This window comes from Ambystoma mexicanum, chromosome 9 (assembly GCF_040938575.1).
Source record: "Ambystoma mexicanum isolate Mex_15411 chromosome 9, UKY_AmexF1_1, whole genome shotgun sequence".
NCBI lineage: Eukaryota > Metazoa > Chordata > Amphibia > Caudata > Ambystomatidae > Ambystoma > Ambystoma mexicanum.
This window is the reverse complement of record NC_090931.1, coordinates 671,582,615-671,607,368: the sequence shown is the minus strand read 5'-3', so window position 1 is coordinate 671,607,368 and position 24,754 is coordinate 671,582,615. Positions and strand designations below refer to the sequence as shown.

The following is a 24,754-nucleotide window of genomic DNA, read 5'->3' as shown; positions in this document are numbered from 1 at the left end:
AAGCTAAGGAATCAAGGCCTAGATCCCGCTACGTCAACGCCATTACCCAGGACAACTATTGAGATGGGATAGACTGTCAATCCCCCTTATTACTCATCACGTTTCATTGACCACTTGCGCCAATCCACGATAATCATGACTTTACTCTGGCATCTTCCCTTAGTGCATTTTCTTCATGGAGGGAAATTAGAAGATGGCGTTTATCCGACGTATTTAAAAACTGTGAAATAAAACCATGGGTGAAAACAGAACTATCAGTTGAAAGAACTAGTTTGATTCCAATCCTATTCGATCAGACACTGGATAATGCATAGACCTATCAGAGGCAGCCAGGAGACAAATTACATTTTGTAAAATATATTCTCCAATCAGATTCTGCCAAAGAATGAATACATATGTTTCAATCCAAATACCCAACAATGCTAGACTATGAAGGCCTCGGAGACTGATCTTGGCAGAAACCTTTCCGGCCAAGAGTGGATTTTGATCTGGATAAGAGTGATAAAGTCCAATCCTGGGTATTTTCATGACAAGAACCTTCGCATGGGGAATGTTCCTCGCTCTAGCTATACTATACCGACCTCCCCCCCCACCCTCCCCCAACACCTTACTGTTTGACTGAGATCAGACAGCAGTATTAATCCATCTGGTTCAACTTCCCCAATTGTGTTGCAGAGGTTTCCTTGAATTACCCAGGTCCCACCCTACCCCCTGTGTCTTCCTGGGAATGTCAAGCCGTTCCAGTAGAGAACTAAGGGTATTCAAGGCTGGGTCCAACATTTGTTGCTGACGAAGTCACCAGCCCCAAACAGCAATACACAAATGACTCCTGCTGTTGCAAGAATCACAGAAACGCAGATTGCCAATGCTGGAGAAATGCAGTTACAGGTAACCAACCCCTTCTCCAGCATTGGCTCCTTCATAAATTTACATGCGCCCTCCAGCCATCCCCTACAGAAAAGCCTCTGAATACAAGCAAATCTAGAATGTACTGGGTAGAATCTGAAAGGCGGCTGCAGGGGAGGAGCATCATACTGGACGTTTCATTGGTGGAGGCCAAAAGCACCCAAAGGGAGGGAAATGGGCTACAAAATAGACACCCATTTTCTCTTTTGTTTACAAATGTAAAAGTTAAAATGATTTCCAGATTGACGACGGCGAATGTTCATAGCAGGTGAATATATGAAAGATCCAATGCTGGACAAACATCCCAACATCTCCTGGACTCTGAACTAAGGTGCGAGGTGCTTCAGAGCAAACTAGAAAACACACAGAACCTCTCATGAAGGACCCTCATCAGGTTGAGAGTGGTCCCTGGTTCTGACGAGGACACCGATCTGCCGGATTACGTCAGGCATCTCATATGCTCTCTTGGTCTGCCCGATGTACCAATAGAGCGCAATTATACCCATTCCCTTCATAGGGCTGCGGAGAAGGTGAGGATGCTCCTCCTGATATCATTCACTTTTTTTCAATTAAACAGGATACGATGGAAGCTGAGCGTCATTTACCAGATCTGACCTGTGGAACTAAACTACAATTGTACCAGGACCTACCTGTGGTCCCACTTCAAAAAGCGTAGGGCCCTTTGTTCATCTTACCATTTGCCTAAGAGAAGAGGGTGTCTGCTACAGGTGGGGGTTCTCTACGGCTCTGATCTACACATACTAGGGTAAACGGTGCATGATCAAAAATCCCCGGGAGGCTGAGGAGGTGCTGGCCTGTTGGCGCTTATCCTTTGATGCAAGAGCATCCCTCTTCGCTGACCATGCCTAAACCGATTCACTCAAAGCTGCAGATGAAGCTGTGGTCCAGAGCTGGCAAGGGTCAGAAACCTGGAGGTCCATATGGTCATGTCAAGGTTTTCCACCTGGTTCGTTGACTATCCCATGCTTCAAATGTTGGCATCCAAAGATCGCAATGCTTCCGTTTAGGAACTGACCTGATACTGGCATTTTTTGGGGAGAATTGGTATTGTGGTCATTTGCGGAGCCCGGCGTTGACCGGCTTTGGCCCTTGGACATGGTGGAAACAGCTAGTTTTTCTTTTGCATGGCTGTTCCTTTCACTGCCAGTTTGTTGGGGTGGGTCCTATAATGGGGTATTGTTTAAGATTTGGTAAATATTGGATGCGATCCAATCAGAGCTTTCAAACTATTTGTGGGCGTTGGTTCTGGTCGGCTGAGAGTCAAATGCTTTTCTTTCATCAATGCCTGGTCCCAAGACTGTACTGAGCGTGCCTCAAAGTGCTCACCCTGCAAGTACAGGAGCTTAACTCCCCTACTGACCGGAAAACTGCAGAGGTTGGTTGATAGTGCTTGTTCTATTGCTCTCTTACAAAAAGGCTCACCTATGCGCTCCTGGCATTTGGATGTTGCGGAGCAGGCACTTCCCATAGCGTTTTGTAGCATCCAGTGGCAAAAAAAGGCAAGGGGGGCGGGGGGGAGAGGGGTGGTGCTTGAGAGACTGGGATCCTCTGATCGGGATGTCCCTTTTGTTGACCTCAAGTGCAATCTGATCCCAGGGGATACTTTGTAGGGGTTAAAAGGCTTACTACTTGGGCACCTGTTCACGGTTATCTCACTTTATAGACCCAACGAGACTCTTGATGCATTTCTGGGTGACTTTCTGGCTGAAATCGGTGCTCCACATACAATTTTGTGGTGGGAGCACTTTACTCCTTATTTGTAAACTTTTAGAGTAAATTCAGTTCCAAGAGTAAAAATGAATTTTCTCCCTCGCAAAAGTAAAATGCAGGTCATCCAGGCGACGCGTGCAAAAAAGTAACTGTATGGAAATCACCTTTAACAGCGGTCCACACAGACAGCAAAGCAGGTTTCCCTCATAATTAATAGATGAATTAGCACACCCTCTCACCAATGGAACAGATGAGCACCAACTCCCTGTGCTTCCTTGGCATGCAAAGAATCTCATGGTCAAATGCTGGCTGGATAGTTAGCCCTGCTTCCTTCAGAGGTCTGTAAATTATCAATTGAGACAATCATAATCCCAGTGCTTAGAAGTTGAAGTAAGACTGCATGAACCACTACATAAGTTTAAATACCTCTCTGGGTTTCCCCTACAGTGTCATTCATGCCTTGCTAAGTGTCAATTTCTGTTACAAATTTAACCACAATTTTGCTCATTTTGACACAAAGTATGCACAGATTGGAGCGTCAGAGTTTGAACTGTAGTTTTGAAGATCTGAAAGAGGATTTGAAGCCTGTGATTAGTGTAATCGCAAACACTCAAACTTGAGCTCTGTTGCCACCAATCATTTATATCACCATATACAACATTGGCTCCAAATTCAAGTTGGTGAATGTTTAAACTAGACATTCCATAAATCACCTGTGCATCAGACAAGGTTTTGAGGCGGGACTACTTTATATAAGAGTGTAAAGTAAATTTTAAAAGTGATTTGCCTACACAAGAGTGTACAATGTATGCGACAGGCAAACAAAACATAACTAAACTTGAAAATGAATAGAACACATTAGAAAGAAAAGAGTTCTGCCGAACGCGGACAAGAAGCAACTCCTCGCATCGCAGCCTGAGGAAACTTGGTGTTTTCAAGCGGAAAGTGTGGAGATTTCCACCCTAAGGAGCGCTGTTTGGAAAGGGCTGTCTACGGCTGGACTCGCTTCCCTCTCAAGGATTGCTGCTAGCTGTGCCTTTCTACTGCCTCCTCCCCGTGACTTCAAAGGAAAAGAAAACGAAAATAAAGAAGGGACTTTGTTTTTTTCTTCGAGCCCCTTGGCCCCGCCCTCCTTTCCCACAATCCATTTAATCCTGGACACCCGTGCTTTTTTGTGAAGCGCTGTTTGGCAAGGGCTGTCTACGGCTGTACACGGGTGTTGAGGGCGTTGAGGGTGCTCCATTTTGTTTGTTTTTTATATATATTACTTTTTTTTCTTTTTTACTTTTCTTTTTTCTAATTTTTTGCATAATTTACTATGTTCACCCATCTTCAGTCTCTCAAAGTAGGCATGCCCGATGATTCTGTAATTGCTGTTAATTTGACAAATTATGTGATGAATAATTTCTGTGCGTTTCGTAGGTTGCCGTCTCTATCTGCCCCTCCATTGCAATCACAACGGAGACCCACTGATAACTTTCCTCTGTCAACCCATGGCTCAATTATCACGGAAAGCAACCACACTCGCACATCCCTTTGTTAACCCTTAACTCCAGTGCACGGGACGTTTGGCACCTCCCAACACGTGGTGCATGCTCCGTGCCATGCTGCTGGTCCCCGTCAATGGACAGGGTCTCCAATAGCCCCAATGTCACAACTTGTTTCTGATTCAACTTTGATTGCTGCCGATAACCATCGCTTCAAAATGCATGTCCTGCCAATAGCTCCTACTTTAGATACCATTCATGAATGTCTTACCCCTATAAATAAGGAGACCATCTCTTATGCTGATTTACCCCACTCCCCTTTTTCTGTGACTAGTATCCATGATCTAGCCCAGCCACATGAAATCTCATCCATCAGCAATGCTCCAAGTGATGCTTCTCTTTACGCGATTCCTACTCCGCGTGCGCTGCCTCAACCATCTTCACCGGTTTCTGCGTCTATCACTTTACCCACTATGCTTGAAATCACGCTTGCTGCATTAAATACCACAGTGTTAAGTCTTTACAAACTGTTTGAACGCCTTGACGACAAAATTTCTACTCAATCCCTGCAGATTGACACCATGTATGATTGGATAACCTCCCTAAATCCTGTGCCAACTCAAGCGCCTGTTTATCCAGTCTCTACTCAGTTGGGACCCTTTCCCACTGTTCCCTCGTTTGAAGAAATCATTCGCCCCACTGAGGACGATCCCGTTAATGAAGCCATTGTGGTTAATGATTCTTCTTGGGAGAACATCTCCTCGACTCAAGGAAACCTACCTCACGAGATTCCTGAGTTGGTGATTGATTCTATTCAACCAACTCCTTCTATCAGCCACCCTCCTGTTTCTTGTCCTGACATTGCTCAGGAGCCTTTAAAAGGCAAACGTCAAAAGAAAAAGAAATTGTAGCTTAGGCAATCACTTATCAAGAAATCTAAAAACATGCTTGCCCCGAAGCTTCCGAAGAATTCCATTGCCTCTTTCTTTAAACCTTCATCTGCAAGTTTCCCACAGGTTCCATCTATCAATCAACCCAAGCCAGCGTGTCAAATGTCCTTGTGGCAGTCCACCTCCTCTTAATAATTTTCATTACTCTCCTCTACATAATTTAATTAATGCTTTGGAAAACTCGGTGCCTCCTGCATGTTCAAAGGCTGCTACTTCTATCACTTCCATTCCAATCTCTGCGCCTGCTTTGATCACTTCCGGCCCCATAATTTGCCCTGATAATTCATCTACTGCAAAAATTGTTCTCATTAAAAATGCCATTGATGAATATCTTTCCCTGAAAAACCAGGCTATTCTTCCCACCTGTGCTCCCACTCAGTCTACTGATGCTGTTCCCCTGATTTCAACCAACAATCCTTTCAGAATGGCGCCTACAAGTGTAACGCCTCCCCCTCCAGTCCCCACGTTACCCCCTACCACAGTTCAAGATCAAGCTCCTAACAACATGCCGTGCGGCAAACTCTTTACATAATTCTGATTTGATGACCTCTCAGTTTAAATCTTTAATGGACGCTTTTCTTGAAACCCACGGTGCTCCATGTATTGGTTCTTACAATAATAATGCGCTGGCTATCACTCATGTCCAAAGTGGTCCACGCCCTGGTTCTTCAATAACAGTTCCACATCAATCTCAGGACTCATTACGAAGCCTTCCTACCCGCCAGTCCTGGTCTGTCACCACCCCTGCATCAACAAAGCTGAACTACCACCCCCTTCCCCGCCCCGTCACCTTGCAGTCTTCCGAAAATATGAACTTCAGTAAAATACCTCCCAAAACTCTATCTCAAGTTTCCAATACTCGTGCACCAAATGGCCACTCATTGATCATGAAATGTCGTGGTGGCTCTCATCCTCTGTATGATCTCAATAGACCGTGTGTATTAAACATGCTGAATGATGTTGACACCTTGGAACACATCTCGTCACCCGATATTGACCTGGTGGAATTCATTGCAGATGCTGACTTCACCATTGTCCGTTTATGGATTCCTTCAGCTACTGTGGCGAAATTGCTTTGGAATGCTAAGCTGATATTGTTTGAGATGGGATTTCTTATCTCTCAGGACCCTGATCGATCACAATCCCTGTTCATCTCTACAAATTTATCGGCTAGTGACTCAGGTAAATCCCTTCAAACCACACGAGTTTATCAATCTACCAAAAATGGCTGTCACAATTTATAACCTCAAGATCCTTCGAAATATCGTTCCATTTCATTAGGTTGTTGGAACACCAGAGGCCATGTCCACTTACAACATTCTATTGATGTGTTCACTCACTCTTACGATATACTGGCTTTTCAAGAAACATGGTTTCTAACTCCTCCTGTTTGGGACAATTATGCAATTGCACTTATTGCGGCTGTAAGAGGTGAGAAAGGTCGTCCAATGTCGGGCCTCTTGGTAGCAGTTAGACAATCTTCTGACCTAGAAATAGTTCCATGGTGCGCCTTCGACATCTATATACAATTAGTTCGAGTAATTGGCTGTGGAGGCAATATGGCCATCTTCAATATATACCGGAATCCGGCAAAACTCTCTTTGAATTTATTCCTTACAGAACTCTCCTATATGTTGGAAATAGTTTCTCAGGCATCTGATGTTACTGCCACTTTTCTTCTTGGCGATCTTAATCTTGATTGTTTTAATCCAACTTCTGAATCTATTGCCCAGGAGGTCTTGACTTGGGTCTACCTTCATGTCTCACAATAACTTTATGATGATCAACGGGTCTATGCCTGGTGATCTTCCACCCTCAACTACTTGGCGCCGTGATTTAAGCACCAGTACAATTTATTACATATATGCGGATTCAAATTTGTTTGATAATATCACATCACTAAACATCACTCCTCAGATGTATAGTGACCACAAGCTTTTGACACTACATTTCCTAAGACCCCTGGCTTTAGCGCCTTCTTATACTAAAAGGTCCTCTCAACAACTTGTTATCAATTCCACTGGTAATCGCCTCTCGGTGTCCTGTAGTATGTTTTGGATGTTAAAACAATCACTTGCCCCTTCTACGGTGCCCAATTCCAAGATTGAATATACACACCTTCTACAACAATTTCAGAACAACATTCTTATCTCTAAACAGAGGTCGATTACTCATTTACACTCCTTTGATCATGAATTACATCATAGAAGGTCCAGTTTTAGGCAGGAACGGAAATTATTGCTCTCCTCGTCACTAAGCTCTCGGTTTGACCATGCAAGGCAGGCAAAAACCCGCTATACCAACTAGGTTCGTGGACATAGAGCCTTGTTATTTCAACAATATAGTGAGCTTATGCTTAACACTCTAGCTACAAACAATTCTGCAAGTATATGGAAATTACTTAAGCATAAACATTGTAATCATCAACTAGATGCACAAGCCAATGGCGTGCAAGAAGCGCAATGGGTCCAACATTTCTCCAAATTATATTCTGATCCGGAGTTCAGTAATTTCAAATACCAAATGCAGTCCACCACGCAATGGTCCCTGAACTGCGAGATGGAAACCATTATTAATTACATAAAATTGGCTAAAAATTCGAGAGCTGCAGGACCCAATGGAATCAGCAATTTAATGCTTAAATCCAACATAAACCATTGGGCCCAAATTCTCTTCCTTTTATTTCAAAACATTTTGATCACTCGAACACTCCCATCTTCATGGCACTCGTCTATTCTCGTGACCATTTACAAGAAAGGAGATCGTTCGCTCCCCGAGAATTATCGACCCATCGTGCTCCTTGACTCGCAGAGCAAGATTTTTGCAAAGTTTTTGTTGCTTAAATTTTCTGCATGGACTTCAATCCATCTACATCGCACTCCGTTCCAAACAGGTTTTGTTGCCGGAATGGGCACAGCAGTTAACTTGTTCCTTCTAAACTCCATCAAATCTCTGTCACATTCAAAAACAGCAGGTCTACTTTGCTTTTGTGGACCTGCACTCTGCATTTGACTCAATTTCTAGAGTTAAACTTATGTCTAAACTTATTCATGACAAATGTCCCCCCTACATTACCGATCTTATTTATCATTTTCATTCTACCACCACGGTTCAGGTTAGATTGATATTGAATGGCTTACTTTCCCACCCGATTCCGACTACACGCGGCCTTAAACAAGGCTGTCTGTTGGCGGCAGCCATTTTTAATTATTATATCCAAGATATCAAATTTGCCTTTGAACCCATCCAATCAGATTCCCCGAAAATTAATGGTGTCCCAATTAAAGCACTGTTCTATGCTGATGATATCGTTCTTATTTCAAAGACTCCCAATGGTTTACAAAAACTTTTATCAGCCCTAGACCACTATGTCGTAGAGAAGAACAAGTTACTTCTTACCTTGTAACGTTCTTTCGACGGGATGTTCCTCCCACGTATTCCTCATCTTAGATATCTCCTTCCAGCTCTGCTGGCCTCGAAAGAAATCTCTCTAGAGGGCGCTGCGCGTCGATGTCCTCCGAGTCTATGTCCCTCGACAGCCGCCGTATCGACGTCGACGTCATCCTGCCTATAAAGGCCGCGCGCAGCGTCCGTTGCTCAGTTACGTTTTGTAGCCCACAATAATACTTTCTGGACTAAACCAATCACCCTGAAGGAGCGTAAGCTGCAACAACAAGGGAAGTAGAACTGCGGGGATGGATGGGAGGGTCGATGAGGAATACGTCAGAGGAACATCCCGTCGAAAGAACGTTACATGGTAAGAAGTAACTTGTTCTTCGAAGGGATTGTGTCCTCCGACGTATTCCTCATCTTAGATAGGCTCCCGTAGCAGTATTCTATTATCGGAGGAGGGAGTACTGACTTCACGCGGTCTTCTATTGATGAATAGAATGCAGTACAGCCCTTCCAAACCTAGTCTCTTGACTGGAGGAGGAATCCAAATTGTAAAAACGTGTAAAGGTATGGACAGACGACCATGTAGCGGCCGCACAGATGTCTTTAACCGGCACGCCTCTTTTGAGGGCCGATGAAGCTGCAATACCTCTGGTCGAATGAGCCCTAAGGTTTTGAGGGGGCTCTTTCCCCGCCAGTTTATAACATTCCAGAATGGCTAGAATGATCCATCTGTAAATGGTCTGCTTAGTTATTGGTAACCCCAGCTTGTGACCTGCGTAACCTACAAACAGCTGGTCTGCCTGTCTTATCCTGGCTAGTCTACTGATGTAAAAACTTAAAGCCCTCCTAGGGTCTAGCCTGTGTAACCTCTCTTCCTCTTTCCCCGGGTGAGGAGGAGGATAGAAAGATGGTAGGGTAATCTGAGTGATATGGAATTCAGAAACCACCTTTGGGAGGAAATTAGGCTTCACTTGCAGGACAACTTTGTCTTTGTGAAATATTGTGTGAGGGGGTTTACAAGAAAGAGCTTGTAATTCGCTCACCCTTCTAGCAGATGTAGGTGCTATTAATAAAACAGTTTTAAGGGTAAGGAATCTTAACGAACAAGAATGGAGAGGTTCGAAAGGTGTACCCATCAGGAAAGTTAGTACTAAGTTTAAATCCCATAGGGGAACTTGGAATGGTCTTGGGGGATAAACATTGGTTAACCCCTTTAGAAACTGTATTACCAAGGGTAATTTGAAATAGGATGGTTCTTCCGCAGTACGCTTAAAGATGGATAGCGCTGCGAGATAGCCCTTAATGGTGCCAACTTGAAGGCCTCAATTTGCCAAATATAGTAGGAAGGACAAAACCATTGGTGTACCACATGAAAAAGGGTCGATATTCTGTTCTCTACACCAGCTGCAAAATCTGTTCCAACGGCAGCGGTATAAAGACTTTGTTGCTGGCCTCCTTGCCGAAAGCAACACCTCCATAACATCATCAGGGAGGTCCCAATCCTTGTACCTCAGCCTTTCAGAAGCCAAGCGTGAAGGTTGAGGGTTTTGATGTCTGGATGGAGAACCTGACCTCCCTTCTGTGAGAGTAGGTTCTCTCTGAGTGGAAGTCGAATTGGAGGGCAGATGGACAAGTCTAGAAGGTCCGGGTACCACGTTCTCCTGGCCCAATCCGGGGCAATTAGGATCATGGTTCTCCGGAATCTTCTCAACCTCCTGATCATTTGAGGAATGACAGGGACCGGTGGGAATGCGTACAGAAGCGGAAACTCCCAGTCCACTATGAACGCGTCTCCCAGAGCTCCTCTCGGGGGAAATTCCCTTGAGCAGAACAGATCGCATTTCCTGTTGACGCTGGTGGCGAACAGATCCACCTGAGGGGTTCCCCAAAGGGCAAATATCTCTTGAAGGACTTCCTGAGCTAGTTCCCACTCATGGGAGACTGTGCTCTGCCTGCTCAGAGCGTCCGCTGTCAAGTTCTTCTCTCCGGCTAGGTGAACTGCCGATAGAGAGATTCCTTCTTGGATTGCCCAAAACCAGAGCTGCATCGCCTCTCTGCACAGGGGTAGTGATCCTACGCCTCCTCTTTTGTTGAGGTAATACAGGGCCACTGTGTTGTCCGTCATTATCAGGACGTTTTTCCCTTGTACAGCTGGCAGGAACGCCTTCAGCGCAAGTCTGATGGCTCTCAGCTCTAACAGGTTGATATGTAGTCTGGACTCCGATGGAGACCAACGACCGCTGATGGTCAAGTCGTTGGCGTGGGCTCCCCACCCCGTGAGTGAGGCATCCGTGACTACTGTTATCTCCGGCCATGGTTGCCAAAAATGTTCTCCTTTCAGAATGTTCTCCTGACAGGCCCACCACTGAAGGTCTCGAGCCACCCTGTCGGGAACCTGAAGAAGATCTGTCATTCTCCCTGAGAATTGTGACCACTGAGTCCTCAGTGCCCACTGGAGGGATCTCATTCTCAGGCGAGCCTCTGGCACTAGGAAAATGCAGGATGCCATGAAGCCTAGCAACCTCAAAAAGTCGAAGGCTGGGAGACGTTGGGCATCTTGGAACTTGGTAACCATCTGTAGAATATCTTGAGCCCTCACCTCTGGTGGCGAGGCTTTTCCCAGGGAAGTGTCCAGGATCGCTCCTATGAACTGGAGTCTCTGCAATGGTATCATTTGTGACTTCTTTAAATTGAGGGAGAAGCCCACTCTGTGAAGGGAGTGGCACACGTGATTTAGCTGGATCTGAGCTTGTTCCGAAGAGACAGCCCTGATCAACCAATCATCTAGGTAGGGGTAGACATGAATCCCTTCCCTCCTTAGACTTGCCGCCACTACCGACATTAACTTGGTGAAGACCCTCGGGGCGGAGGTCAGCCCAAATGGCAGCACTCGAAATTGATAGTGAGAGTTGCCAATTGCGAACCTCAGGTATTTCCTGTGTTTGAGATGGATAGGCACATGGAAATAAGCGTCCTGAAGGTCCAGAGATACCAACCAGTCCTGGAACTGAAGGGCCTGGAGGATCTGAGAAAGAGTGACCATCTTGAATTTGTCTTTTCTGAGGAATTTGTTCAATTCTCGCAAGTCCAAGATGGGTCTCAGTCCTTCGTCTTTCTTTGGAATGAGAAAGTAAGGGGAGTACCAGCCCTTGTTCCTCTCCGCTACAGGTACCGGTTCTATGGCACCTTTCTCTAGCAGGTCCAAAATTTCCTGCAAGAGGAGCGGATCTGGAGCTTTCTGAGAGCTGATCCCCGGTGGATGACTGAGGTATGCGTAGGAGAGGCAGGCAGTAACCTTGGGCAACTGTTTCCAATGCCCAAGCATCTGACGTGATAGCCCGCCATTCCGCCAGATGTTGAGTCAACCTGCCTCCTACAGGTGTCCTGTGAGGGAAGTCCTCAGAGTGGTTTTGGGGCGGCTGATGCAGACGCCGATGGTAAAGAGGCACCTGCTGTTGCTGCGGCCTTTGAATATCTACCCCGTCCACCTCGGTTAGTTCTTCTTTGTCCCCTTTGAGCCGGTCGTCCTCTACCTCTTCCGAATGCGGAGTAGAAGCGAAAGGACTTGCCTCTCGCAGAGGTTCCTGTGGGACGAAAAGGTGTCTGACGGATTGCAGCGCCTAGGGATTTTGCTGCTGCTTTTGAAGTTTGCAGTTTTTCTAAACTGTCATCCGCCTTTTTCCCAAACAAAGAAGAGCCATCGAATGGCATGTTCAAGAGCCTGGCTTGCACATCTGGGGCAAAACCAGACTTTCTCAACCAAGCAAATCTCCTGGTTGTTGTACTTGCCGCCATTGCTCTGCTGATACTGTCAGCCGAATCAATGCCTGTCTGGAGGGATTTGCACATAGCGTCTTTACCGTCCTGTATGATATTCAGGAACGCCTCCCTTTCTTCTCCCTCCGGGATGCAGTCAGCCGCTGTAGAAGCACACTCCCAAAGTGTATGGCTGAATCGAGCAAGGGTGCAAGTAGCATTCACAGATTTTAACGCCATGCTACATGCCGAAAAAACTTTCTTTGCCATAGCATCATATTTTTTATCGTCCCTGTCCTGTGGGACGGTAGGATAAGCCGTCTTGACATCGGTAGAAGATGCTTCCTGTACCACCAGACTTTCTGGGGATGGGTGTTTTGACAAAAACTCCGGGTCGGTAGAGGATACCCTGTATTTTGTAGACAGTTTTTTATTTACTGCCGGGACGACATCTAGGGTTTCCCAGTTCGTCATAATCTTCCTCTGAAGAGCTTTATGGAAAGGCACCACAGGATCCTCCTGTGGGCCTTTATCAAGAATATCCGTGAGGTCATCTTGTTGGAAAGATTGTGAAGGTGCAGACCACCCCATAAACTCTGTGATCCTGGCCATTAAGGCTCTATAGGGGGTTTCAGCATGCTCCCCCGGGTCTGGCCTAGCAAACTCCACCTCAGGGGAAGTGTCTAACCCACTTGCCTCATGTAAGGAATCATGAAGATCCTTTAACCTGCGTTCTTCAGAGGAAAATTCCTCTCTAATTGGGGTTACAGGTCCCTGCAACTCAAATGTGTCTTCCTGTTCAGACAATTAACCCTCTTCCAAAATTGAGGACATAGTTCTCAATTGTTCTGAACTCATAAAGGGTGTAAATCCCATTTCCAAGGCAGAGGGTGCCGAACTTGTCATTATCGGCCTCGAAAACGTCGACGCCGACGTCTAAGGCTTAGAGCGTGGCGTCGAAAACAAAGGCGGAGGCCTCGACAGAATTGGGATCCTACTCGACAATCTCGAAGCCATCGTCATCGAGGACCTGGGGATAGTCAGTGGGTGTGTCGTGACCGTGACTTTTCTTGGCGTCGACGCCGGTGTCGAAGCTGGCGTCGGGTCGACAGACCCGTGTGTCGAAGGTCCCTTCGACAACGGCGTCGAAGGTCCCTTCGACCTCGGCGTCGACGGAACCTTCGAGGAAGGTTTGGAGGTCATAGTCCTACTCGAGGGTTCAAGACGCGCTTGAGAGGTTTCCTTCGCCGGGTACTGCGACTCGCGGCGTTTTTGACCTTCGGGTCTTTCGACCAGAGCATCGCTCTCGGCAGTCTTCGAGGGGGTCGAGGCCGCTTTCTCGAAGACGCTCATCATATTTTTGCGGAATTCCTTCCATTCAGCCCGGGAACTATGTTTCGTGGGGCAAGGGATTCTTTTTGGCGAAACAGAGGAAGAGGAAGACGAGGAAGAGGAGGAAGAGGAAGACGGAGAAGGGGATCTTCGACGTCTCCTCTTCGAGTGCTTCGATCTCGAGGAGTGATGGGACCCACTCCGAGACCTGGAGCGCGAATGGTGACGAGGAGACGAATGTCTCGACTTCGTCGACAAAGAAGAAGCTTTAAAAGTCTTACCTTTCTCCAGCTTCCCCCTACGCTCCTTCAGGGCCTTAGCCGTCATGGACATACAGTCCTCGCACTCCGAACAATGGTGTTCAGCTCCCAAACACCACAGACAAACTGTGAGGGTCAGTCAGTGACATCTTTTTTCCACAGTCTCGGCATTTTTTGAAGCCGGATCGAGGAGTTGTCGGTTCCGACGAGGAAGCCATCGAGTACGGATCGAATAACTCGAGGTAAATAGGTTTAATCTGACAAAAACTGAGCAACGGTATTCCGAGGCACTGAGTAAGCGTGGAAAAACGGAACTGAGCAACGGACGCTGCGCGCGGCCTTTATAGGCAGGATGACGTCGATACGGCGGCTGTCGAGGGACATCGACTCGGAGGACGTCGACGCGCAGCGCCCTCTAGAGAAAAAATTTTCCGAGGCCAGCAGAGCTGGAAGGAGATATCTAAGATGAGGAATACGTCGGAGGACACAATCCCTTTGAAGAATTGTTTTTAACGCAAGGGCACAAATGGAATATATGTGAGAAATTTTAAAACTAGATTTAGATCCCACACTGGAACCTGGAAAGGTATTGGGGAAAAACATTATTTAAACCTTTTTTTAGGAATTGAATTATCAAAAGGTATTTTAAAGTACGATTCTTCAGAAGAGCGCTTAAAGATGGATAGCGCTGCTAAATAGCCCTTTATTGTCCCAACCTGAAGCCCCAGATTGGCCAGATGTAACAGAAAAGATAAAATTGTGGGGATATTGCACTGAAAAGGGTCCACATTCTTTTCTCTGCACCAGCTACTGAAATAGTTCCAACGACACCGATACAGAGACGTAGTTGCTGGCCTTCTGGCCGAAAGCAAAATCTCCATCACGTCATCCGGAAGGACCCAATCCTTGTATCTCAGCCTTTCAGAAGCCATGCATGAAGGTTGAGTGTGTTGACTTCCGGATGGAGAACAGGAGCTTCCTGTCGCGAGAGAAGATCCTCCCTTCGTGGAAGACGTATTGGAGGGCAGATGGACATGTCGAGAAGGTCCGGGTACCACATTCTCCTGGCCCAATCCGGAGCAATTAGGATTATGGTATTCCTGAACTTTCTCAACCTCCTGATTACTTGAGGGATCACAGGGATTGGAGGAAACACGTACAGTAGTGGGAACTCCCATTCCACCACGAACGCGTCCCCCAGAGCTCCTCTCGGGGGGGGGAAATTCCCTTGAGCAGTACAGTTCACACTTGAGATCCCTTCTTTTATTGCCCAGAACCAGAGTTGCATCGCCTCTCTGCACAACGGTAGTAACCCTACTCCTCCTCTCTTGTTGAGGTAGTACATGGCCACTGTGTTGTCCGTCATTATCAGAACATTCTTTCCCCGTACAGAGGGCAGAAAGGCCTTCAGCGCTAGTCTAATTGCCCTCAACTCCAGAAGATTGATATGTAGTTTGGACTCCCATGGAGACCAACGTCCGCTGATTGTCAGATCGTTGATGTGGGCTCCCCACCCCGTGAGTGAGGCGTCGTCACTACTGTTATCTCCGGCCATGGTTGCCAAAAAGATTCTCCTCTGAGGATATGATGTCTGCAAGCCCACCATTGAAGATCCTGTGCTACTTGGGCTGGGACTTGCAGTAGATCTGACATTTCCTCTGAGAACTGGGACCATTGAGTTCTGAGAGCCCATTGAAGAGATCTCATTCTCAATCTGGTTCTGGCACCAGGAAAATGCAGGATGCCATCCGACCTAGCAACCGGAAGATGCTGGGCATTCTGAAATTTTGTCACCATCTGCAAAATGTGGTGAGCTCTCTCTTCAGGAAGCAAGGCTTTGCCCGAACAGGTATCCTGGACTGATCCTATAAATTGGAGTTTTTGTGATGGTATCATGTTTGGCTTTTTTAAATTCAGAGAAAAACCTAGTTTGTGAAGGAAGTGACAAGTCTTGGACAGGTGATCCAGGCCTTGTTCTGGAGAACGTGCTCTGATCATCCAATCGTCCAGATAGGGGTAGACATGAATCCCCCCCTCTTCTGAGACTCGCTGTCATCACCGCCATCAACTTGGTGAAAACTCTTGGGGCGCAGGTCAACCCGAATGGCAGAACTCAAAACTGATAGTGAGAATTGCCAATCGCGAACCTCAGGTACTTTCTGTGCTTGAGATGTATTGGCACATGAAAGTAAGCATCCTGAAGGTCCAATGATACCAACCAGTCTTGGAGTTGGAGAGCCTGAAAAAATATGAGAAAGTGTAACCATCTTGAATTTGTCCTTCCTTAGGAACTTGTTCAAGTTTCTCAAGTCCAAGATGGGTCTCAGTCCTCCGTCTTTCTTTGGAATAAGGAAGTATGGGGGAATACCAACCCTTGTTCCTCTCCGCTACAGGTACATGTTCTATTGCACCTTTCTGTACTAGGGTTTAAACTTCCTGCAACAGGAGCGGATCCGGATGCTTGGCAGAGTTGTATTATGGAGGATGGTTCTGAGGTTTCTTTAGAAAAGGAAGGCAGTAACCTTGGGATACTGTTTCCCGCCTCCCACCGGGGTCTTGTGGGTCAAAACCTCAGAGTGGTTTTGCGGCAGCTGCAGCAGCGGCTGATGGTACAGATGCTGTTGCTGGGGCTGATCTAGCACCTTTTCCTCTTCCCCGAGGACATTTTTTGACCTCTTTGATTGGCCTGCGCTCTTCCTCTTCCAATTGAGGAATAATAACTAAAAGGACGACCCTTCCAGGAAGATGAGCCTATGTAGGGGCGTTGCTGAGGTGGTCTTATAGCGGCACTTAGAGATTTTGTTGCCGCTCTGGAGGTCTGTAGCTTCTCCAAACTTTCATCTGCCTTGCTACCGAACAACTTCGAGCCATCAAAGGGCATATTAAGAATCCTGGTTTGCACATCAGGAGCAAACCCAGATTTTCTTAGCCACGCAAATCTGCGTAGCACTGTGCTAGTCGCCATGGACCTGCTGATGCTGTCAGCTGTGTCCAGTCCTGATTGAAGGCATTCTCCCGAAGCCTCCTTTCCATTCCTTATAATAGCTAGAAAGCCATCACGCTCTTCGCCTTATGGGATGTGTTCAGCTGACGCTGACATACAGTCCCACAGGGTATAAGAGAACCTTGCTAAAGTACAGGTTACATTGGTAGACTTCAAAGCCATACTGCCCGATGTAAAGATTTTCCTGGACCATGCATCCACTTTATCGTCCCTATCTGGAAGGATTGTAGGGTAAGGGTATGCAGCATTTTTTGTGGAAGTGGCTGCCTGTACTACTAAGCTTTCCGGAGATGGATGTTTACTGAGGTATTCCGGATCAGATGTACAAGGTCTATACTTTGCAACAAACTTTCTATTCACAGCCCCTATGGCTTGAGGATGTTCCCATGCAGAATTGACCCTTCTTTGTAATGCAATGTGAAAGGGTAAATGGGGTCTTGTTGGGGTGTTCCAGATAATATATCTGTCATCTCATCATCGTGACTGACGAACTCCTACCCCACCCCATAAATTCTGTAACTCTGCCCATGAGTCTTCTATAACTCGTATCCACTTGTTCCGATGGGTCTCGTTTGTCAAATTCAAACTCTGGAGAAGTATCCAGGCCACTTGCTGTTTGTAAACATTCTTGCAAGTCTTTAATTCTTGATTGAGGATCAATTAATTCCTCTGGGACAGGTCTTGTACCATATCTAACATCAGCAGAGGTCACTTCCTCTTGTTCTGAGTCTCCCTCATATATGGATGACATGGTCCTGAAAAACTCATGTTGACTCAGGTTGAAAAACCTTTTCAGGCATTACAGGTCTTTCCTTCAATAGAGGCTTGGGCGTCGACGAAAGCGTCGATGGCGCCGTAGTCTTAACCACTTCCTTCGATATCGAAGGAACTTTCGACGATCTCGATGTAATCGTCGAAGAAGCCGTGGAAACCGAAGGAACCTTTGCGGTCTTCGAGCGCGAGCTTGACGTAGCTTCCTTTGAGTGAGTTGTCGACTCGATGAGCTTCGAAGTCTTCGACGGCGTTGATCTCGAATTTGATGGCATATGATCTTTCGACACCATTTTGTTTCCCTATGCCTTCAATTTATGCATCGAAGCATGTGTCTTACGAGGTGATCGAGAAGAATCTCTCGATGACGTTCGACGTCTTTTTATGAGCCTTTCTTGTTTTGGACCTTCCTCCGTCACCTTTTTCGTGAGCATGGTCTTCCTTAGCTATTTTTGAGGGGGTCTGGGCCGCGTTCTCAAATTTTTTTAACATGGATACTCGAAAGGCTCCCCATTTCCTAGGAGAGTCATGTTTGGATGGGCATGTTATAACCTCTTCCGAAGGTGTCGAAGAGGATGAGGGAGATCGATTCCGTCTTTTCTTCGCCTTCTTCGAAGACAAAGAAGATTTCCTCAATCTACTTCTCGAATGTCTTTTACGATGAGATTTTGAAGACTCGTCCGAATCTTTCTTTTTTAAAGTAGGCTTCGAAACACCCTCCCCCATCGCCAGTTTACCTCTACGCTCTTTTAGGGCTTTGTGGGTCATCGACTGGCATGAACCACAGTCTTCCGTTCGGTGGTCGGGGCCGAGGCACCATAGACAGTTCTTATGTGGATCCGTCAAAGACATTTTCTTTCCACATCTTAGGCATTTTTTAAAGCCCGTCTTCGGCGTGGAAGGGTTCGAAGAAGAAGACATCGCTTTTTGTCACGAAATACTGAAGCGCCGTTTTACTCGATCCGAAGGAAGCTAACGGAAAAATAGAACTGAGGCCAACGGGTGCGCTCGAGGCTTTTATACGAGGGATGACGTCGATACTCGACGGATGCCACCGAGGGACATCGACGCTGCGGCCTCGAGTGGAGCGCCCTCTGCTGGACAAGAGAAAACATTTTCCGAGGCGAAACCTAAAAGGTAAGGTTATATCTAAGATGAGGAATACATGAAAGGACACAATCCATTCGAAAAAAATATTTTTGTGCAATGCAAGCATGCATTCACTACAAAAGGTCTGTTACAAAGGATGCATCCCAATTGTTATCGAGTTCTTCATTTTATTACTGACAAGATCCTCACACGCTAGGAAAATAAAAATGCATGCATATTTGTCTCTATGAGCACCTTGACTGTCACGGTCCATTTCCCCACACATCAGGTGCAAACCAACCTGCCCAGGACTTCGACTTCCAGGAGGGCCTTGAAGGCCCCAAAGACTCTCTCAGGGGCCTCCTGGACTTGGTCCTGGCACCGTTGGCACCAGGCTCTTGCTGCCATTACCAACATGGCAAGTTTCAAACAAGGTAAAGCACGTGTGGGCCAATCTGAGGCAGGCTGAAGGGACTACTTGCCTAGGGAACCATTTACTTGGGTGTGGTTGCTGGGACTACTTTACCTGGGGACTACTTTTCTGAAGCTATATAAACCACGACTTTAGTACAGAACATGCTTTGCGTTATTTAAGACTCCTGCCGCGTAACGCTCACCGTGTCTGTTACCTTCAGCTACAACGCCAGTTCAGTTCCTTCTCGTGCAACCTGCAAAGGAAGAAAAGGCATCAGGTTAGCCGTGCTGACCAAGGATCCACATCCCTAACCAGCGCCTCCTTCGTACCTACCCGAGATCAGCTCTTCCCGGCGAACCAACGAACCTCCATCCCGCGTCCGATCCATTGTTCGCCCACCACGCCGGAGTCACCGCACCTGTCGGACGAAAAGAAGAAACATCAGGTTAGCGCAAATTGGGAAAAACACCATTTAAAAACAGTTAACTCAGCGAAACTCACCTGAAGGCCGCTCCTACTAGCCATCCGCTGATCTTCGTCACGCTGGTCCTACAGCACCTGCAAAATAAGAGCAGCAGGTCGGTTGCACAGAAGAGCCATAGCGCATATACAGACGTATCACAGAACGCTGGTGCGAACTTACCTTTTCTTGGAAAAACAAGAACCTACAAAGGAAAGACCACAAAGGGAAAACCTGAACAATTTGAACTCTTGGGCTAACCATTTTAATGGTAAAGACTTACTCATTGAGTCAACATTGTCTGAGACTCAACAGGATCAGTGAAGTAACTGGATCCTAGAACTCTACGCGCCCCTGCATGCAGCTGCAGTACGGAGAACCTGCCATCCTTAAAGCAAACGTGAGACATAGCAGAGGGGCTTTCAGAAGACCACGGGAGGCGGATGTGGGTCTTCCGCCTCACAGTTGGCTAACGCTTCATTTAACCCTTTAGGCGCACCATCGTGGGGGCACAGATACAGAGAAGACACGTGAGCCATCTAACAGCAGAACTGCCAGTCCCGTTCGGCACCCCTGTGTAGACCAGGCGAGCGTAACATTGACACAAAAAACAGCAAAAGGTACCATTTGTTATCTCAATGTGTGCTGTGTCTTTCTCAAAAGTTTGCTGCACACAGCTAAGAAAGCAAATTTCTTGTTTTCAGATTGCTTTTCTATGGCCTGCGATTTCCTCCTGGCAGATAAACAGAAGTTCAGGTTTATGCCAAGTCATCTGCCCTCGAGTGCGTAAATGATACACACAGAAATATAAAAAGTGCTCATATTTGCGAGAATTTAATGCTTAAAAGTCCTTGTACAACACTTATATGGAGGCCTGGCCTGGCTGACGGGCGCTTTGAAACAATTCTGTTGTATAAAGCGCCTTACAAAATGATCAATAAATAAATTATCCTTTTGTCGAGGGGGAACTGATCCTAGAAGCGATTTCGATTTGGTACCCAATCCCAACTTGGACAAGTCTGTAAGCTCCCCACCGGCCCACCGATTTAAAAAATGCTTGTTGGCTCCTGAATCTGAGGAAAATGCATTTGGTCGACTTTGTGGCATGAACCCAGGCCTGACGAGAGGTGTCCACGCCAAGCATTAGGCCCCGAGCTGAGGTGTCAACATGATGCGCTGCAGCCTCAAGCATATCCTGCGCCAGGACCCTGGCTGACAAGCCCGCTTTAAAATAGTCTAGTTTACCCGCGTGATGAATTTCTCAAACTCTGATAGACCTTTCTGCGTTTTCATATTCGCCCCCGCTAACACAAGCTCCGCATTCGCAGGGCTGAATTAGCAAAGACCTTCCTCCCCAAAGAGTCAAGAAGCTTGTCCTCTATGGCCAGAGCCTGGGCTGCCATGGTAGACGCTGAAGCTGGTCTGGATTGTAACGTGGCAGCAGCCACCACCGTGGAGGAAGGGGGCGGACAAGACGCCAAGGCTACCTCTTTCGAAGAATGAAGCCTAACAGTCCAGGGTTTGGTTTCTCCCAGACCTTACAGACCTCAGCCAAAAAGTCCTTCTGGAAGAACAATCCGGTATGCTCCAGAGGTGACAAGGTGAACGCCCCAGAAAGCACCCCTTCCTGAGGAGCGGGTGCCTCGGGTACTGGAACATCCAGAAGACGACATGTCCAGCACCCGGTCGTGAAAGGCTCTTACAGAGCGGGGCTGGTCATCGTTGTCCTGATCCTCTTGTGCGTCGTCCAACAGATCCGGATCAGGCCGAGTTGCATCAGGCACCACCATAGACTTGTCCACTGGGGACAACGGAGGCAAGGGAGGAAGAGTCGGGGGAGGTCCAGCCTGTAAAGGTGGTGCCGGCGGAACCACAGGTGCCGCAGCTGGGACCGTCGGCGCAGGCGGGCATATCTCCCTAAACAAGCCTCGAAAATACTCCTTCATGGGGTCGGAATGCATAAGTCTTTGAAACTTGCCAAAAAAGACGTCCTCCACCGATGATTTAGGCGCGACTGGAGGAGGCCTCTCATGAGCGGAGTAATTCCAGGGACGCAAGGGAGAGGGTTGCCAAGAGGGCCCTTTCCCACTGGTGTCAACATAAATCAAGGGCGCCGATGACGCAGGAAGCAACATTGTGCGGTAGGGGCATCCGAGCGTTTCAGTCAAAAACTGGACGAAAAGGATGTGCACAAGGCAATCGATGTTCACCTGAAAACCCACTCCCCACACCTCGGGCCGATGGCGTAGTTGTATGGGAGGTATCCAAAATGGCCGCCATAGTCTTGGTGGGAGCAGCTGTCATTCTGTCAGCACCTGAGGAGAACTGTGACACGTGTTGAAGTGAGACAGGGATCTCAACAGGTGGGTCAGGGGTCTTCATCTTAGCCTTAATACAAGGAACCTCGGCCGAGCCGGTACTGCGTCGCCTAGAATGTTTTTGAGACATGCCATCAGCCAGAAAAGCCTTCAACAGAAGGACCTTGGCACCGCCGGTAACGGAGGAATTCCGGTCCAAGACCTCACTCCGTGCCCCCTCAACAGATCTGGTGTCGCCGCTTTAACGGGAGCAATGAGGAACACACCTCACCGAAAAGACCTTAACAGGCCTCTCAGAACTGTTGGTCACCCTAGCCTCCAAACGAGGGGCCTTGGATCCGAGCCCAGTATCTAAAGCCTCTTCACAACGGGCCTCGAACATTCGGTACCAACAGCCTGAACTGAGGCCTCAGGGCATAACCCGGTGTTTTTACGGGAAGCTCCAGCCAAGGAGACCTCGAAGCAAGCTCCGGTACCCGCCGCCACAGTAGAACTGGGCTCACAAATAGCCCCCACAGGAGGGGTGTCTGATAGTAATCCGGTGTCAATAGGCCCCTTACGGAGGCCCTCCGAGAAAACTCTGGTACACTTTTTAGGCCTAGAAGGCACCTCAGGGCAAGCCTATGTAATAGAGCTTTTGCCGCACCTCCCGGACTGGGAAGACCCCGGGAAGGAGTCCCCCCGGGCGGGGTGCTCTAAAAAGTAAAGAACTCACTGGGTGTTTCTTCTTTTCGTCAATGAAGGTCAGAAAATGAAATGGGGGAGCGCGCTGAAGCACCTCCTCCCACCGCTCCAAACTACGTTGAAGCGCCCGCACCGATAGGGAGTCACAGTAAAAGCACGAGTCCCACCGGTGGTCCAGACCCAAGCCCTCTAACAAAGAGGATGGGGATCCGCCCTAGCGAAGCGTCACTGACAAGAACAACAAGTTGGAAAATCTAACTGAAACGGCATAGACGGACTTGCGACAGCTTAACAGGAGAGGACACTGGATGGAAAAAAAATTCCGAAGATGCAAGTGCGTCCAGTCCCGAACGAGCGGAGAAAAGAACTGACGGGCGATGTGGTGGGTGGAGCTAAGGCGGGCAGGGTTACAGCCGCGTGTGGTACCCCGCGTAAAAAGAGGAAGGACACATTTTTGAAAAATGTGATGCTTTTTACAAAGTGCTCCGGTCCCGTCCCACAGGACGTAGGAATTCCCCATAAGTATGGAGGAAAGGGGACAGGACGTAGGAGTAATACATTTCAAAATCATACACAGAATAAGTTACACGCCAGCCAAAGTAAAACGCATTTTCCCAATGACAGATGGTGCATGACCCAGGTGCGGGAGTGGGGGAGGCTGATCCCCTTCACATGTTCTGGTCGAGCACGCAATTGCAGGGATACTGGGCGGACATATGTCCTGTACTAGATAAAATGGTCCCCGAATAGGTCTATTGGGGGTTACGGAGAAGATGAACCCGATATGGAGGAAATTACTTAACTTCGGGTTGCTACTGGCCAAAAGAACAATATTACTGAAAGGGAAATGCAAAACCGCACCCACTGGAAGTGATTGGGAAAAATGACATGCTCTGGGCGAATGACAATGAGGAAATGTATATCGAACCGATGCATCCTGCGATGCGTCCCAAAAACATCTGTGGAAGGTAAACACAATATCTAGCCGATAAAGCGGATCATGAGGAAAACGAACGTGAGTAACAATGTACTGCAGTCTATTAATGCAGAGCGTGCTCAGTCTATTTGTATAGTAATTGAGATGTGGATAACTGTACCTGTGGAAGTTTAAATGAAGTTTTAAAAAAAAAATCCTTCTAACAAGCAGTATGTATAAGTTGTGTTGCCGTGGGTATTTGCTCCCACTGACTTTGCATAAAATGCCCTGGGTCCGGCCTGCTGGTGAGGGTGCGGCCTCCGGGGAAGCTACTTCTATGTGTGGTATTGCCTAGCGATTCATTCCTACTAGGGGTCTATTTTGGATTTAATCCTGGAAATCTTGGGGGTGCACTTGCCAGCTGACCCTTTGGTTGTCTTATTGTGATGCTCGGAGGAGGTTTACCCTACATCTGGGTCCACCACACAACTGGCCCCAAAACCTTTGCTTGCCGTCAGAATCACGGTTGCAAGACTGCTGAGGGACCATTGCCTGCCCACTGGTGGATCAAGGTGTGGGACATTTTAGTGGCAGCCCATATGAGCAACCAATTGACTGAATACCTGAATGTGTGGCTGACATTTAATGAATATTGTCAAACGTACCAGTCCTCTGACGTTCACTCCCTTTTGTAAAACTACTCCCTGCTGTGGGATAATGCACTGTGTTATAACCTTGATTTGTGCCAATGGGGTGGGCGCTTCATTTTGCGAGGGCAATGTTTTTGTCCCTTTGGTTTTCCTAGCTGTTTATAGATGCTGCCGACACGGCTGGACTTTTTATGCATCATATCCTCCTTCAAATAAAAGTTTTTTTTTTTTAAAGTACATTACAAAAATGTATTCACTTGTCCTTCTAATGGATACATTGCTCCCACAGATTATTCATCCCTGAAAGACACAATGTCATGATTATATAAGTATGGTATAGTTTGAGGAAGCTCATTTACCCAAGTAACACTTGAAGGACAGAGTTGCATACTTTCTTGGTGATTCCACGAAAGACACAGAGTAACGCACCGTTTGTCTATAGGCACCTGTGTTTAGAAATAAGAGGATGGGCCAACAAATCTGGGTCCATGTGGAACAGAGCAAGAACACAGGAAAATATAGATTACAAAAAATATGAACATTCCTCTATATTATCCAAACGCCAGCACATTAGGAAAACACTATCACTTTGTCAGAGACTCATTTGCTTTCTCTGCTCCTTTACTCCA

General features: G+C 47.2%; 1 protein-coding gene across 1 annotated transcript in view; it reads right to left on the bottom strand.

The window, feature by feature from the left end:
- The window catches only part of FAM117B (family with sequence similarity 117 member B), a 675,983-nt gene that overhangs the window by 453,142 nt on the left and 198,087 nt on the right, over nucleotides 1-24,754 (bottom strand). The window lies entirely within an intron of this gene.